This window comes from Topomyia yanbarensis, chromosome 2, assembly GCF_030247195.1.
Source record: "Topomyia yanbarensis strain Yona2022 chromosome 2, ASM3024719v1, whole genome shotgun sequence".
NCBI classification, from domain to species: domain Eukaryota; kingdom Metazoa; phylum Arthropoda; class Insecta; order Diptera; family Culicidae; genus Topomyia; species Topomyia yanbarensis.
Genome location: NC_080671.1, coordinates 67,303,000 through 67,320,552, shown reverse-complemented (window position 1 = coordinate 67,320,552; position 17,553 = coordinate 67,303,000). Strand labels below are relative to the sequence as shown.

The following is a 17,553-nucleotide window of genomic DNA, read 5'->3' as shown; positions in this document are numbered from 1 at the left end:
ACAATGTCAAAGAAATTTTCCTAAGTTTGCTTCGAACTCATCATCAGACAATTGTTGATTTTATTTTATCTTTTATCAAACTGGAATTAATTTCTGAGACCTCCTGAGTACTTTGCATAATTTCCAGAAAGGGTTTCGTTTACTGAAGGGTAAATCTAATTTCCTAGCAAATTATTTGTTTGGCCGCAACTCGAGAATGTAGGTTTTCGAATGGTCATCAATTTAATAAAATTTTCTCGTAATAATTATTAATAGGAGTATTGATTTAGTTAAATTACTAGCATTGACTTTTAAATTTTGTAATAAAGCAAACACTGGTACTACATTTCATTGCGGAACTTGACATACTATGTCAACAATCTTCTTAGTATACCGTGTACAAAACAATTGCAGGACTAGTGCTACGATCCTACTGACCACTACAAATATTGTTATGTGGAATCAATGTCGGATTTGTTTTGTAAATCATGATCATAATTTAAAACAGAACTAGTGATCATAATTTAAAACGGAACACGGCAATAATCAATTGAAAAACTTATTTTAATCCACCTAGTTGTGCAATTGTGCTTTTGTTATTTCTCTAAACCATTACTCCATGATTGGGATTAATATAATTGTGGGAGTATCTATTGCATTCTTAGTACATTTTGCACCTATACACAATAGCTCGCCAGCCACGAACGTAATGAGCTGCGTGTCGACGGTGAAACATTTGGAACAAAAAACTATAATTTTGAATTAGCTATCTCAGTATTAGTTCAATATTGTCTTCCTGCTACCATATTTTGACAGGCTGGGGTGAGTAACCCACAACCGAATCAGCCCCAGTTTATTTTGGAATACCTGTATACCTGGTGATATAGTATTGGTATACAGATGATATGGTTAAGAGGGAGGGGGTGTTGGCGCCAAATGCAGTACATAAATATAATCGTCTAAATTTATAAGTTTGAACCATAAAAAAAATGTTTTTACACTCTGTGCGTTAAATAATTATTGAACACATTGTTTATGGTGAGACAGTCTAGATTACTGATTGAGTCAGAAAAGTAGCAAACAAAATAGAAGGTGGAAAAGACCGCAACCGCAAGATCCGCCAGTTTTTTATAATCGCAAAAATTGTGTTTTACATTTCGTTCCGAAACATCGCGACTCCTTCACCGTTCTAATAGAGAAATTATCAATAGGTCTGCTTTGGCATCAACAATACAAATTGGATGTTTTAATTTTCCTTTTACTCCCTCTCCGCTTGCATAGTTCCAGCTTCTGTGGACTCAGGAATCCTCGGAGGTGGCCAATGTGATCAAATCGACTGTGGTTTGTCATTAGTGATCTAGACTGTAAAATCCAAATAATTTTGCAGCCATTTTAAGAAGTTTTGCGTTATTTTAATGGTACCAGTTTCTTTGGAAATTGCTTTGTGGTCGCGCTCTTTAACTTGGAACCGGAATTCCGATCGACACAAAGTTCAATAGCAGCCGATGGGAAGGTTGTACCTTCCATGAGACTAAGATTGAGCAAATCGGTCCAGTCATCTTTAAGAAAAATGAGTAACATTTTAGAAACATGCACACATACATACACATGGGCAGAAGGAGTTCAGGACAAGAGTTCAGGGCGTCACGACCCCGCACCCCCGGGATTTATTGCGAGTTGGGGAGTCTTGTTAGGACATAATGGGGTAAGCAATGTTGGGCTCTGCAGAACCTCTGTGAAAACCCACATAAATCCGAAAGAAGCTCCGTCGAAGCGGCGCCTCTTCCGCTAAAGATTTTATCATAAATAATCCAACTGTCGGCAAAACATGGCTGAGAATAACGATTTATTCGAAATTGACCGACAAACGACAGCCATTCTTTTACCCTAGGATGGATACACTTTCCCGAAACGGCATGTGAGCTAATGCTACTAGCTACCCCCCGTCCCGTTGAAACTTTGGCAGATCTCCAAGTACGCTCGAAACCCGGTAAATAGGCTAGTTGAACGTTCCTGACTAGCGCCGGCTCTGAACGCGGTACCCCATGAAAGACCGCATCATCCTTTACATGCGACTTCACTGTTCGCAAAATAACTATGAAATCATATGAGGCGACTACTTATTACGGGCGTAGATAGCGGCTTGAAGTTGTGACCCAAAGAGCATGGAAGAAGACAAAACAACAAAAATTTAAAAAAAATCTAACTAAGCAAGTGTGGTGAACCCGTTCACCAAAAATGAACTAACGAGGCCGCCGACCCAGCAAAACGACCAAGGGCAACAGCATATGCAACCGCAACAGCAGTGAGAGCAGCCCAGGGAGGCCATACCAAGCACGAGCAGTGACAAAGCAATAGGTCGCCAAAGAAAGCTAAGGTTTCAGGTGTGTTACCCAAAAAGACCAGCCTAAAGTGACGAAACTGAGGCAAAAATCATAAAAGTCTACAAACGCGCGAAAAGCAGGGACGACGTGACGGACAGATCAGGGATCAAGTGATTAGCATCAAATCTGCCGTAGCAGTAGCGAGGCAATGCCGTTACTGGAGAATACTGAAAACGCTGAAAAGAGAATGATGACCACGGAGATAGTGAAGTAAAGCCTATGAGACGCCGAAGGTTGACGGGTATTCCCATTCTGTGAAAAGAGCAAGGTTGGCAAAAGATAGTGAAACAGCAGACAAATTGAGAGTAGATGGCAAATCGTAGAAACCGTAGAAGAGAGGATGAAAAACAATAAGAAATGGATAGAAAGAAGACCATCGGCCGCACCAGGAGAGGTGTATGAGAGACGCTCTAGTCGTCAAAGCAAACGACGGCGTGACGTACGCTGCGATCCTCAAAAAGGGTGAGAGAGGGTCCCAAGCTGAAGGAGCTGGAGGACAATGTAGTAAGGGGCCATACACTAATTACGTAAAGGCATATGAGGGGAGGGGGAGTTTCAAAATATCTTACAAATTATTATCTGAGGGGGAGGGAGGGTTTCTTCTTTCTTACGTAATATCATAAAAAAGTATGAAAATGAAATCAATAAGAAAAAATATTCTTTACACAAGAATTATTTATTATTTGTGCCATGAACATTTTCTATATCAAACAAAATTAGCACATATTGTACATCATGGCCAAGGAAGGGTGGACCTGGAATCGAAGTGTTTTGCAACAGCAGGATATGATTGTTAAATTAATTATGTAATTTTGTTTATTGTTGCCATCGTGAGGAGCGTCTTAATTGTCGATGGTGTTAGAGCAGTTACATCAATTTCTTGACGCTTGGTGGCATATTGTTCTGTTCGGGAACTGGGGTCACAGTATGCCTTACAAGTTAAGAAGTACTGACACTCTTCGTGTTGATGGTCCAATATCCTTCTATTCATACTTTTTGTTCAAACCGCAAGGTATTCGAAAAAGGTTCTGTCATGCGATTGTGACAGATCTTGTGGCCCGAATATTTCCAGAGTGTGAACTGTATTTTACTTCAAGAAAATTCGAAGATGTCGGAACTATGCGTACGATAATCGTCACAGTTGGAGCTCAGACTAAATTCATGCCAGAACAGGTTATAAATTCTTTTGAGCTCTGCATCACAAGAAAATAGATTCAAAGGAAGTGAAATATAGCGAAGCAGCTTATATGGACAAGATTGGCTTTTCTAAATATTACCCAAAAGTTGTTCTACTAAGATGCAAATAAAATTACTACAGATGAATGCAGTTAAATTTTGTCATGAATTTTCTTGAAATAATTTTATAAGTATCGTTTTCGCTATCTTATTCAATGAATTAACAATATGATTTTTTAATTACAAAAATCATGATAAGATCTTATGTAGGGGGAGGGGGAGTTCGTCAAAATCTTACGAATTCCAATCTGGGGGGAAGGGGGTGGTTGGAATGTTCTAAAAATACCTTACGTAATTAGTGTACGGTCCCTAAGAACCAGGCGTACTCAGAAAGGCGAGATTCTGTTTGAGCTGAAGAAGAATCAATTAATCAAGAGCTCGACCTATCTGGAACTTGTGGCAGAAGTGGTGGAAGGAGAAGCAAATGTGAGAGCTTTAGTTCAAGAAGCGGTGGTCGAATGCAGAAATCTGGACGAGATCACAACGGAAGACGAAGTGAGAAGAGCGCTACTACAGCAATGTAACGTGACAAATAGCAGATGCCAATCAGGTTGAGGAAGGCATATAGTGGCACACAGGCAGCAGCGATAGACTTACCGCCAGCTACAGGCAACCAGCTTATGTCGACCGGTAAGATCAAAGTCGGATGGTCGGTATACTCATTACAATTGATACCTAGAGCCACTAATCAAACGGAAAGGTGTTTCAGGTGTGTTTCAATCATCAGGCGAGAAACACATCTGATCTGTGCAGAAAATGTGGGGAGAAGGGACACATTGCTAGTGACTGCACAAAGCAACCGAAGTGCCTGCTCTGCACGAATGATGCTACTTATGTCCAGAGCACGAAAAGGTGAAGGCAAGCCAACGATGATTGGGATAGCCCAGCTTAACCTCAGTCATTGCGAAATAGCACAGCAACTGTTGTGTCAGTCAACAACAGAAACGAAGGGCGACGTTGCAATTATTTCAGAGGTGTATCGTGTTCCTCCCGATAACGGTAACTGGGTGGTGTAGAGATGGCTGCAATTCAAGTAATGGGTGGTTTCCCTGTCCAAGAGATGATGGATAACACACACGAAGGCTTTGTGATCGTCAGGATCATCGGTGTATTCGTCTGTAGCTGCTATGATCCTCCGAGATGGACACTAGAACAGTACAATCAGATACTGGACGCACTAACCGACTCGTTAGTCGTACGAACGCCAGTTGTTAGTATACTTTGACGCTTGGGCCGTGGAGTGGGGTAGCAGGCTGACCAACGCAAGAGGTTTCAGCATGTTGGAAGCCCTGGCGGTCGAGAATCCAACGAGTGTATTGGTAGAACGAAAGGCTCAGCATCCTTAGTGATCCCGTTGATGTAAACAGGGATAATCTGGTGACAATCGAATCTCCAACGACGAGCTCCCTATAGAGACAAATGGGGTGAATGCGAAGAAAGCTCCCGTTACGAAAACGGAATCCCCAACGTGGCACTGAAGACCGCGATGCTGGCGTTTCCGCACAAGTTCAGGATAATCCTACAGAATTGCCTGGACGATGGCTACTTCGCGGGTAGATGGAAGATCCAGAAGCTAGTGTCGCTGTAAAACCAGGGATTCAGCATCGTGTCAGCCTACATGCCTACACAAGGAGATTCAGCATCGTATCAGCCAACATGCCTGCTGGATGTCTTGGTAAACTTCTGGAAAAGGTCATCCTCAACAGGCTGACGACCTACGCTGAAAGTGAGAATGGACTATAGCAGAGGCAGTTCGGATTCCGGAAAGGGATATCGACGGTGGACGGCATCGACACAGTCATCGTGAGCGCGGAGAAAGCACCGAAGCAAACGAGAAGGAGGAAACGCTATTGTACCACGGTACTACTCCTCAGGGCACTTGGCCCACGCTCTGGAATATAATGTACAATGGAATGTTAACACTGGAACTACCCAGGTGAATTTAGATCATCGGCTTTGCAGATGACGTTGGCCTGACAATAACCGTCGAGACCCTAGAGGAGGTGGAGATGTTGACGGCAGGGACAATTGGCGTCCTGGAAATCTGGATGGTTGATGTCAAGTTGCAAGTGACTCACCACCAGACGGAGGTAGTGCTGCCGGAAAAAAATCAAGGTGTCGTGATCAGCGTCGGCGGACACTCAATACCATCGATGCGCGCTAAATCACCTAGGTGTGGTAATCGACGATCGGTTCCACTAAAGCTCTATGTTTACTATGTATGCGAGAAGGCAGCGAGAACAACTAACGTACTGGCAGGGATCATGCCAAACGTCGGAGCAAGACGGCTCCAGGCGAACCGGTCTAGGCTGCTGCACTGAACTCAAAGCGAAACCGGACGACGTTGACAAGCACAAGCGGCACCTACTGACTGGCCCGTTGAGTACGCAAGGTCCACCGCCATGACTATAGCCAGTAGATCAGGAAGAAGCGGGGAGCTAAATGGGTCACGGAAACGAAAATTGGTATCGGGAGAAAACTACCGCTGGGGAATTCACTGTAGGGTGATTCACCACCGTGCGTGGACTATCCGACTGCATTAAGCCAAGCAAGGTGGTGACATATTTTTCAATATTAAGAGCAATAGTACTCAAGGAAGAGCAAGGAGTTGAAGGAAGAAAGTAACGAGAGAAATTCCGCCTCAGGGAATTTTCAGTCGGAGTAGAGTGAGTTCACTGCCGGGGACTACCCGAGTAGCTCGGAAAAAGACTGAGAGCTGCAAGTCACACAGAAACAGAAGTTAAATGGAATCAGCAGCTACGGCTCACTGAGACTGGAGATAAATGGCGATGTAATGAAGACGAAAAGCATGAGTCGAAAGTTAAATGGTTCACGGATCAAATGAGGCTCCGGAGCTGCGGAAAACTCGTGAGCAAATAAAGCGGTACGACGAAAGCGTAGGGATTATTGACACATTAGCCACGAACCATTACTTCATTTCGGATAGACTCAGTTCCATAGGAATTATTCGTTCGACGAAACATGGGAAGTATTTTCGGCATTTTCAAGGGGTAACTAGACGGTTAAATTGGACAGTCCCGAAGGTATCAGCGAAGCTTCGAAAGGTCGATTAGCGGGAGTACCTCAGGCCGCCATACTCGACCCAACACTGTGGAATATAATGTATAGCGGGGTGTTAACACTGGAACTGCTCGGAAGAGTTGAGATAAAGGGTATACGGAATCAAATGGCATTATTTTGAAATAGCTGAAACTATTTTTCCATTAGGCATTTTATATTGAAATTCTGGGTGAAATTTTTTTAATGTGTATTGTTTAAATTGTGAAAGTTTCAGTATCAATTGAATGGCTGGCATCCAAAAGGGGCTAAAAACTTCCGCATTTCCAAATTAACATTGTTTTTATTTTTAAAATACACGAATTTATTAGAAATTCATTGGTTTATGTTGTCTAGCAAAAATAAGACCATTATATGAACTACCTTTCAATTCACGAGCATTTTCGAAGTTCGAAGGGTTAATCCGGGGGTACCTTGGGTCCAAAAGGGGCTAACCCCAATTCACACGTACTTTCTTGATCTTTCGTTTTAGAGTTATGGTGTTCGGCAAAGTTGTTGCATGGCTTCTAGCGCTTTAATTTATCATTTCATATTAGATCGGAATTCAGTCGCTACGACGGTGCTGTAATCAACTTTTTAATGGACAGAGATGGAAAGATGGTGTCTCCAGCAAAGTTTTATGTCAGGTTTATAAGCATATCTTTCGAAGATACTCACTTTGTAGGTCCTACAAGTTTCGAAATATGACGTATTTTTGGAAACATAATCTGTAAGTAAATTTTTCAATCAAAGCATGCTGTATCTCGAAACATACAGGACCTACAAAATTTGCATATTCAAAAGATATATTGAAAATGATAGAACCTACAACCTAGAATTTTCTCGAAGACACCACATTTCTATATAGCTTTATTAAAAATTGATAAGCGCCGTTGCGACTGAATTCCGAACTAGTATGATTCAACCAAATAAAGCGTTAGGTGCCATACACCAACTTTTCCGAAGACACCTTAACTACATAACGGAAGATAATAATTGATTCCACGATTTTATTTAATTTTCCGACCACAATGTACCGTTTTTCTCTTGATCCCTTATTGCTCGGTCAACTTTCAATGTAGCGACATGACACTTTCACTGGAATTTTCGACAAATTACGTTTAACAATATACATTCGCACAAGAAATATATATTGGATAGAAAAAAGCCATACATAGCAATTATGTAAGCGGCACTCACCTTCAGGAACGACTGTTTGGGCTAAAACGTCAACTCACAATGCAATCAAACTAAAAACAGTATTACATCGAGTTATGTAAGCTACAACATTACATTTACTGATGGCAAATCGATCGACTATTTTTTCTTGAAACCTCGGAAAAAGAATGAGAAAACTCGAATTTCCATAAAACACAATGTGGGACTAGTCCCTTTTGGACGCCAGCTAGTACTGGGGTAACCTACATGGTTAACTTTGACTGCTAATAGCAAAAAATATAAAAATTTAAATTTTCAAATTTCTCAAATGACAGTCCGCATAAATTATTTAGAACTATTAAAAAATACAAAAAAGTCAATTTTGGAAAAATAATTGTAGTTGTAAATAAGAAAAATAATTGTGAATAAGTAATTGGGTATCTCCTCCTCTATACTGAAGTATGGTGTTTCCAGCTTGGGCTGCTGCGCTGAGCTTAAAGAGGAAACAAACAAAGCTAACGTGCACGTATCTTCTAATGGCTATTCGTGTCGCGGGTGTGTACAGAACGGTAAGATATCAAACTTTCAGTGTCCGGCATCGGGAATCAACGGTAAGGATTACAGATTCGGACGAATGTATCATGTATTGGGACACCGGGCGGTCTTTCTCGAGCCGGCAGGGGTCCTCCAGACTATTCATCACCACTTTGTCCGGAGTGTGTGAATAGGCAAATGGCACCCGAATACGTGGACTTCGAAGTCCATAGATTCAAAGAACTTGTCCTTCGTGATAGTGCTTATTATTATCGAAGAGGTGTCTCACGACGAACATACTTGGAACGCTGTCATCAGAGTAGTGACGCCTATACTCTTCAGGTTGCACTGCAAGTGGCGAAGGGGTCATCAAAGTAGCACGGCTAGAAAACCGCCGTGAAACAACAATTGCCGGTTGTCACGGTAAAGATAGATACGTCTACCTTTATCAAGGACACATGATAGTGAACTCGGGTGATTCGTAGTAATTCTGCCTAAGCTCGACCCTCATTATCAGAAGGCAAAAATTAAGCCCGCACGATATTAAGCCTGTTCTAATGACCCTGCCACTTCTAGTTTTCCGATCTGTTTACTTCACATCCTTGCTCTCACTTGAGTACTATGGCTCTAAGTTTCATAACTTTCCCTACCCAGTAATCTCTAGCTAATTGAATGTCGTTAAAACGTAAAACAACAATTCGTGTTCGTGAGAAATTCCGTCTTCGGGAAACACTCCATCGGAGTAGATTAGACCGGTTGTGGGTCGTCGAGGCGCCGAATTACCGGATGCAACGCTCCACCTGGAATCGCCGGACTGATCTCGACACTCTATCGGGTAGCTCGTGAGCGGGCTAGATCCACCACTGGATCTGTATCGAGTAGATCGAAGCGAAGCTGGAAGCTCACTTACCCATTGGAACCCAGGAAAATTCCGTCGCCGGAGAACTGGCAGTCGGAGTAGAGTAGTTTCATCGCTGAGAAATATTCGAAACTGGAGTATTACTCATGGAATCAGCAGCTAAACGGCTCCCGACAACAGGAGGTAAATGACTCACAGAAACCGAAGCTAAACGGTTTGCGATATTTTCCGCAGGAGAATATTCGAGTGGAGTTCGGGGCGAAATGGCTCAAGTACGCAGAGGTTCTAAGAGGTGTAATGTATGGCGAGAATGACGAAACTGTGTTACGTTAACGTTAACTGCGGAAATGCAATGTAGCTCCGTTGGGTAAAACCAGACGAAGAATCGCTTACTATTACTAAAATATAAGATTTGTTTATTGAATAAAAATATACAATTTAGGCGCACTCACAAAAACTGTACAATATAATTTGTACAGAAACATCGGACAATATTCTTGAAAAGTGTAACAAATCAGTATTTTATCAGTTTAGAGAAAAAATAAATTTGAAACATAATGCTAATCAAAGATTTACCTTTTCTTAGTATTACAATTTTCTTAATAATACGCAATGTTCTGCAAAAATGCAATCCGATGTAAACTTTCTAAAATAAATAAAAGAAATTAAAATTTGTTGTAAAGAGACACCATCAAAAAATTAATTGTAAGCTGGCTTTGGTACCACATACATATAAATCACACGTATAAATATTTACATGGTGTCTTTGGAAAAGCTATGACCATTGAACTGTGATATGACCTAGCAGATTTTTTTTTCTATTGTTGAATAATAAAAGGTTTTCTCGAAATAGGAATACCTTTGAAATGTAAGGTGTCAAAATGTTTAGATGCATAATCCAGTTTTTTTATTCATTTCGTTTATTTGATAGGCACAAATGCGTTAGCTTGGCGGTGCCAAATTCTTTTGTTTTTACATTTTGGATATCTTAAAACTAGGAGGTTACAATGTTGAAATATTTTTTTTTACACAAGAAAAAAGGTTTACACCTATGGGAGATCAGCGAAACAAATTTGCGCCTCAGTCTAGTAAGTCGTCGAGTACTGGGTTGGCGGATGGTATTCTTCGGACCCGCGAGGAATCCTTTAAAAGTCATAGGTAGGTGAAGGTATCAGTGGGTGGGTCTAACGGAGGTTGGCCTGAAGAAGATGAGATGGGGTTGCGGTTTGAGAGGGTATGATGGGGGAGATTTAATGGGTTTAATGGGAGAAGGTGATATGTGGTAACCCCTCGCCGCACGCTCATAGTTTCGCCAAAAAGCTTATTTTAGACAAAAAATTAGGATAAGGTTGACAATTTTCAGTGTGTTGGTATAACCTTTCTGTATAATAAGGCAAATATAACATAAAAACAAAAAAAGAAGGCAAAAATAATCAAAATCAAAGTCCAACAAACCGGCCATCGAAAGTGGCCAAAGCGAATTTGGTTAGTCATTAGCGAGTGCTAAATTCAGGTAATTTGGAACCCATTTCAATAAGTTTTGCATCACTGTGATATCACGGCGATCCAGTTTCTACACCATGTACACACGTACATGTGCAAGCATACATATATACATACATACATTCACAGACATTTTCCGACCTTGACGAAGTGAGTCCAATGGAATATGACACATCACCCTTCGGGCCAAATCTTTAACTATTTTTAGAGTTATGACAAAACTTAAACACAAACAGGATTCAAAGAGTAAAATAATAATTAGAAGATGTTTGTTTAAATGAAATTGATTTCGAATTTCGTGAAGCATTTTGCAGGTTCACTTCGAATAACAAAAAAAATCTGATCTGATATCTGATGTATGAACTCGTAAACCTTGATTTCACAAATATCGATACAATAACCAAGAAATGCGAAGAAAGTTCCCCGAAGGTAATACATATCTATAACTAAACAATCTGGCGAAAGTTTCATTGTCTTCCTAAATTTAGTGTGGAACGGATGTGTATTGTCAGTATTTTGTTACATTCTTCATATATTACCATTATCTTCGATCATATTTATAATATGTACATAAGTTCATTACATTTATTTTCAATGTATTAATTGCATTTTTATTCGTTCCATACTTTTCATTCATATTCACAGATTACAAACAGTTTCAAAAAACTGTGAACCTGTCAGACATGCCTGAAGCACCAACTAACTTGTGCTGTGTTGGTCTAGACCATGTTATAAGAATATCTATGCACAAAATGTTTATAGAAACTTCAATCTACATTTTGGAGACATGTTATCGAAAACCATCTATCTGCTGTTATAAAATAAACATATCATAAAATTAAATTCATATTCCTTATCAATTCAGTTGCAAAATTTATTTTAGTTAGCAGATTATTTGTAGTAAAGCAGAAGTAGCATTTCTAATAAAACACTGTTGCATGCATTTTAGTTAGGAGGCTTTTTATATCACTACAAAATTTACATAATACATTTCTAATTCATAATAATAACATTCCGGCGCCAGTCATGCTAGTGCCCCGAGTGCACCACGTTGAGAAACTCTAGCGAAATCATCTTTGAGCAACGGCGGCTGCTCGTTTAGTGTACCACTAATGGGACTTCTGCGAGGATAAAATAAAACTTGTAGTATTTTCTGTAAAAAATCAATTTATTCAAAATACATTTGTATAACATGGCCAATGTCAACTGGTCTGATTATCGGGAAATGAGTTCGAATAATTTAAAAGTCAACAGGAGCACGTGGGATTTCATTTCGTTTGCACACCAACCAAGCATGGGTAAAATGACGGCAACAGTGTAAAATTTTTAATCCGCAGCGGCGCAAGTATGATTTTTCTAAATATGATTTAATGTACGGCAAAATGTACATATCTCCGAAACGGTGCTTCGATTCTATGTAATGTAAGCGGTGAAAATGTTCCTTATAAAATTCTCAACAAATGTATGTAAATAAAAAGTAGTACTTGCATAGGAAATATAAGAGAAATTTGAAAATCAAAGCTTTGCCGGTACACCATTCGAACAAAACACCAAATTTCGCAACTTAAAAAATACTAAAATGTAGCTTAGACGATGCTCGAGTTTTGTATGTTTTCTTTTTTTCGAAATTTTTCACCAGCGATTTTAAAAAAATCGGCAAAGCCCCGCGCGCAATTCCATTAAGTTTCCCCTTAAGGGTAGGACATAAATCCGCTATGGCTTTACCTGGGAAACCTATTTTTGAAGAATTCGATATACCGAGAAACGCGTTGAGAAATTGTGAGTTTTCTGCTTCAAATCACTATATCTTGGGATTTACTCAAGTTATATTGAAGTTGTTTCAATGCCTAAAAATTTTTGAGGAATACAATGGCTTAATAATTTTCAAAAGAAAAATACATATATTGTGGGAAATATTCAGTTGTACTTTTAAACTGAAAAAATTGCATGTGGACGAAAATTACTGTTTTTTCTACATTTCTTGACCAATTTTCTTTAAAATTCATCTCACCGATTGTTTCTAGACTAAACTAAGCCGAAAATATGAATAAAAGTTAAAATTTATTGCTATATTTGTACAAAAAGTTTTCTATGCACAATTATGACACGTCATAAAAATTTGGCACAAATCAATACACACTTATGGTAGTGTCATTTTAGCAAAAACTCTCAATATAATCAACCGGTTTTCGTAATATTTGAGAAATTAATACAAAATAGATAGAAGCATAAATTTTCTTCTCTGAATTGTTTTTACCATTTATAAGTTTCAAGATATTCAATCACAAACTTTAAAAATCGTTTTTTCTCGAAATATGCTAAATGGCGCTTGTCATAAGATAGCACAACAGTGACGACACATCAATGAATCATAAATTTTTTGATGGAGCAGATATATTTGTGAGAAATATTTACTCATTTTTGGTTGAATATTTGAATAGATTTGTGTGTTTTAGGTGACCAGATTTTGTCGCGAACAAACCTTAGTATGGGTGATTTTTGAAGTACGAATATCAAAATAGTTAAGATGCACTGAGCCGGTCTCGTTGGTTTAAGACACCTGGTCGGTCTCAGATCAGATTCGGACTAGATTTACTATGTACTGCAAGGAAAATTGTTCGCAAACACATAATTCAGATGCCAAAAAGTTATCCGCACAGGTTTCGTTCAAATTCAAAGCACTGAAATTAGTATCGAATATGACCTCCTTTCGCCGCAGTGTGTTCTTCATCGATAGGATTAACTTCCGAGGTTATCTCTACCAACCATTATATGATCAATAGATAATCTTAAATTTAGCCATTCCAACTCAGCGATGGGCTTTGTCCATTCTAACTTCGAGCACCCTTGCTGTTGTACTTTGTACACCACTTCAAGATTTTTCATTTTCATTTCGTTGCAGATATTTACCAATGCCAAACCACTATGTATGCCTCTGATAACATGTTCTGGGTAAGATATAATCAACTTTTACACTGACAAACCTCAAGTGCAACAATAAAATCTGAAATTGTTTGTTAAAACCAGGACAATAGAATGCGCTAAATGGGAAATTCAACAAAACAGCATTCTGTTCAACATATCTCGTAATCTCGATCATGTAGATGGTCACTTTCTTCGGCAAACTTGTTCAGGAGATCAAGAGCTAGTCTACGGAGGATCAAATAGTTTGAAATAAAATTCTGCTGCTAGGTAGCGCCGGTGAGTATGTTATTTTTCCAGCTTACTGTATCTCAAGATCCAGATTGTTTAGAAAGTCAGTGTCTTCGACGAAGTTGTGAGGCGGTATTTCAGAATACCACCATTAGGTATTTCAGAATACCACCAATAGGTGGCTCTAATGAACAAGTCCGTTGTTAGACCCTATGTATTTCAGTTTCCTGATTTTTGTAGCGGATCGCTCACGGGATCAAAACGTTCCAAGTGGTGTATCGAAAAGCATGGGATTTTTCCTTTAGGAGGCGCTAGTGAACCTGAATATTTAATTTTTTCGACCTACTGTATCTCAAATTTCTGACTTTTTGGAAGGTCCTTGTTTTCGTTTTCTTCAAACTAAAACCGAAATTGGTAAATATCACTTAGGGAAAGAATAAATCGATGATATTCCGAAGATATGCTCACTAAATTGTCAGATGACGTTCCTCTTTCTTATTCTAAACTAATTACTTAAATATTGATACAATACTCATGAAATTATATTTTTCGTGATTTTGAAACATGCACACAGATAAATTTCGATTTGGAAGTCGTAAAACTACTGTGGACCATTTGTGAAACACCACTCATCACTCTACCACACACGATGGTGATCACTAAAAGGCACTACTTTGAACAGGCATGGTAATAATGACACAACCTTCCTAAAAACCAAAATAACACTAAACATAAACAATTGTTCTTCAATTTGTTCCGTGTACTAATTTGATTTGAAAAACGTATAGTTCACTAATGACATGACTTATAATATTATACTGCGTAGAACAATATTGACTATTACTGCTAAATAGAATAAAATTTATCGTGTTTCCGTGCCTTTTAATTATTTATTATTTAGTTGCTAAATACATCTGAATAATATGTTTAAAATATTTTCTTAATACGTTTTGGACTGCGTATTTAATGAAAATCTTCAAGACAGGTATGGTCCCGGAGATATCAACTTTTTACGCAACGCAAGTGCCAGAATTCAAACTTCATGAATCAAAAACTCTGGTAAAGGAACTTCCAAATCTCGTTGATATTGATCTCCAGAGCAGTATTGCCGAAGAGACAGATGGGCATGAAAAATCTGAAACTTTAGATACAGTAGGTCGAAAAAATGTAATGTTCACTAGCGCCGCCTGGTCGCAGAACTCCGACATATTCATTAGTCCATCCAAAAGGTCACAATCTACTGCCCTAGTTTGCAGAAAAAATAACGCTCCAAATTATACGGATCACTAGGTCTTTTGAAGACTATCTGTGTTGTACAAAATACAACGCGCGAGTGCTCGTGTTATAGAAGTTGGCGCGAGTACCGGAGGGTTAATATTAAGATGCCATTGAATCCGATAATACTACATCTAGTCGTCAGCAAAAATTACATTTTCTTAGAGCTGCTTAGACCCCACATCGTACTTTTGAGCAATCGGGTCTTAAAGCTGAACAAAATGGGAGGTAGATAAAAACGGGTGCTGATAAAATCGGGTGCTGATAAAATCGGCTCTCCACTGCATTGCTAAGATTTCGTTAACATTTACAAATCGTATTTGTATTTGTATCCTAGTAATGGAACATCCCTCCGGAGATTCTGGAATCAGTTGTTTTCTACCGATTCTGAAAATGCATGTGTTTCTGAATCCAAAACATCGAAAAATGTTCAAATCGGATTCAAGATGGTGTACGGATAATTTTATTGCATTGCTTTAGTAGTTCGTAGAAAGTTTAACTGAAAATCTTTTTTAACTTGTTAGCATGTAGCCTAAAAACTTTTATATGTTGTAATTAGCAGCAAGAAATTCTGGAAGAATTTTTATAACTAGGTATTTTAGTTAGTAAAACGATCGCTTCTCAACGCATCGTTATAAAAAAGCTTGCTGTACGGACATAGGAATTCAGCGCACAAAAATGTCTTCAAAAAAATTTGAACCTTCACAACAAAATAATTATTTTTGAGCCACCCTAATGTATAATGAAATTTTTTTGCAAATGTTAATATCAAAAACGATTTAGCACACGAAAATTAATATACACAAATTTTAAGAACGATTTAGAAAAAAAATATTTTTGAGACACCCTAATGAATAGTAAATGTTCATTTTTGAAATGTTTTAATATCGAAAACGAATTCAGCGTACCAAAATTACATAAAAACGTCCTATATGAACTGATACGGAAAAGTTTGGACTTTAGTCCACCTTTTGTTCTAAGTCGTGCCACTGTGCAATGCCCGTGCCTAGTGTAGTTATTTATTAGATTCAGCCAGGAATTCAACAATATTCGTCGAGCCCATCAGTCGTCAGCCGCCTGTATTTCATGGTCATTCGAATAGAAAATGTTAACAGTGTGGCTACTGATATGAAATAAAAGAACGTTTCGTAAATTTGGTTATTTAATTTAAAAATAGCGCTAAAACGATTGCTTAAAAAGATTGAGTCGCAATTCGGACCTTTGCATCCTACGAAGCCATCAATCGAAATAACGTCTGCTTTGTAAAATATATGCATACAAACCTTTCGTTTATAGTCGCTCCAAATCGTTTGTCTGGCTCGAACAGCACGGAACGAGGAATCCTGACAACAAGTGCAAGATAGCCGGGTCTCAAACAAATCGAGTTTAATCCAAGTTGCGATGGGAGAAAAAAAATCCTATTTATTCCAGATTTCGTCTCGTCTGCTTCTATGTATTATAGTTATCTTCCTCCACGTCAGACACGATTCCGATACAGACACAAAAGACTTGGAGCGCTTTCACAACAACGAAATCTGAACAAAGGTGCGCGGCACTTTGAAACTAATAATTACACTCACTCAGATTTAGTAATGCACTTCAAGCATACAATAGATGGATACCTAACTCAGAACGCTAGATAGAACTTCGCTCGACGTCGTAGCACAAGATTTACTGCACCACCGGATACGATATGTGATTTCACTTCCTTTTAAAACAAAACCACTTCACTTTTAAATCGAAGATAGATGCAACGCCAGAACCACTTTACTTTGGGCTCAAGGTGGCAAAGAATGCACAATCGTGGGTACTTTCACCTCTTTCACTTACGGGCACACCGCTCGAACGCAAACACATCCAACCGCGACGAGAGTTCTTTGTAAACTAACCTAACTGTACTGTACTGTACTGTACATGCTTCCACAAGCCACCCAATACCAAATTCCCAACGAACGCCGCACACAGTCCAGAATGGTGCTTGGCTGGAGCAGACGACGCTTATGTTTTGATTTTTGTTTGTTGTGCTGCTGCTGGTTTCCCTTGGAGATCCGCCGCGACGCGCAATTATATCTCTTTCATGAATGAGAGTGAGTGCGCGATGGAAGACAATCCTCTGCAAGAGAAAGAGAATGCATCCGGTGTGTTCGACCGATAAGAATAGGTCTCTCACGCAATAGTGTTAGCGCTAACGCTTTTTTACGCGGTGTGCCCAACGAAGCCTAAAGTTGTACCGAAATCAGTACACATAAACCGTATAAGGATTTCATTGGAATTTAAAACGTGAATTGAAATTTACCCTTCAAACTATCATAGAACCACAAATGTTATAGTCATTATATTCTGTTATGAAAACTTCTTCCTGTAAGATTCAAAAAGATCTTCATGTAACAATTACTGTTCGACAAAGAAATGATA

The 17,553-nt window shown here is 39.0% G+C and overlaps 1 protein-coding gene across 1 annotated transcript in view; it reads right to left on the bottom strand.

Annotated features, from left to right (window-relative positions):
• Positions 1–17,114, bottom strand: part of LOC131678292 (CD63 antigen-like) — a 234,650-nt gene extending 217,536 nt beyond the window's left edge. The window contains exon 1 of the mRNA XM_058958334.1: positions 16,422–17,114. The gene's annotated coding sequence lies outside the window, so the exon portion shown is untranslated. The remainder of the gene's footprint in view (positions 1–16,421) is intronic.
• Between the last annotated feature and the right edge of the window lie 439 nt (positions 17,115–17,553).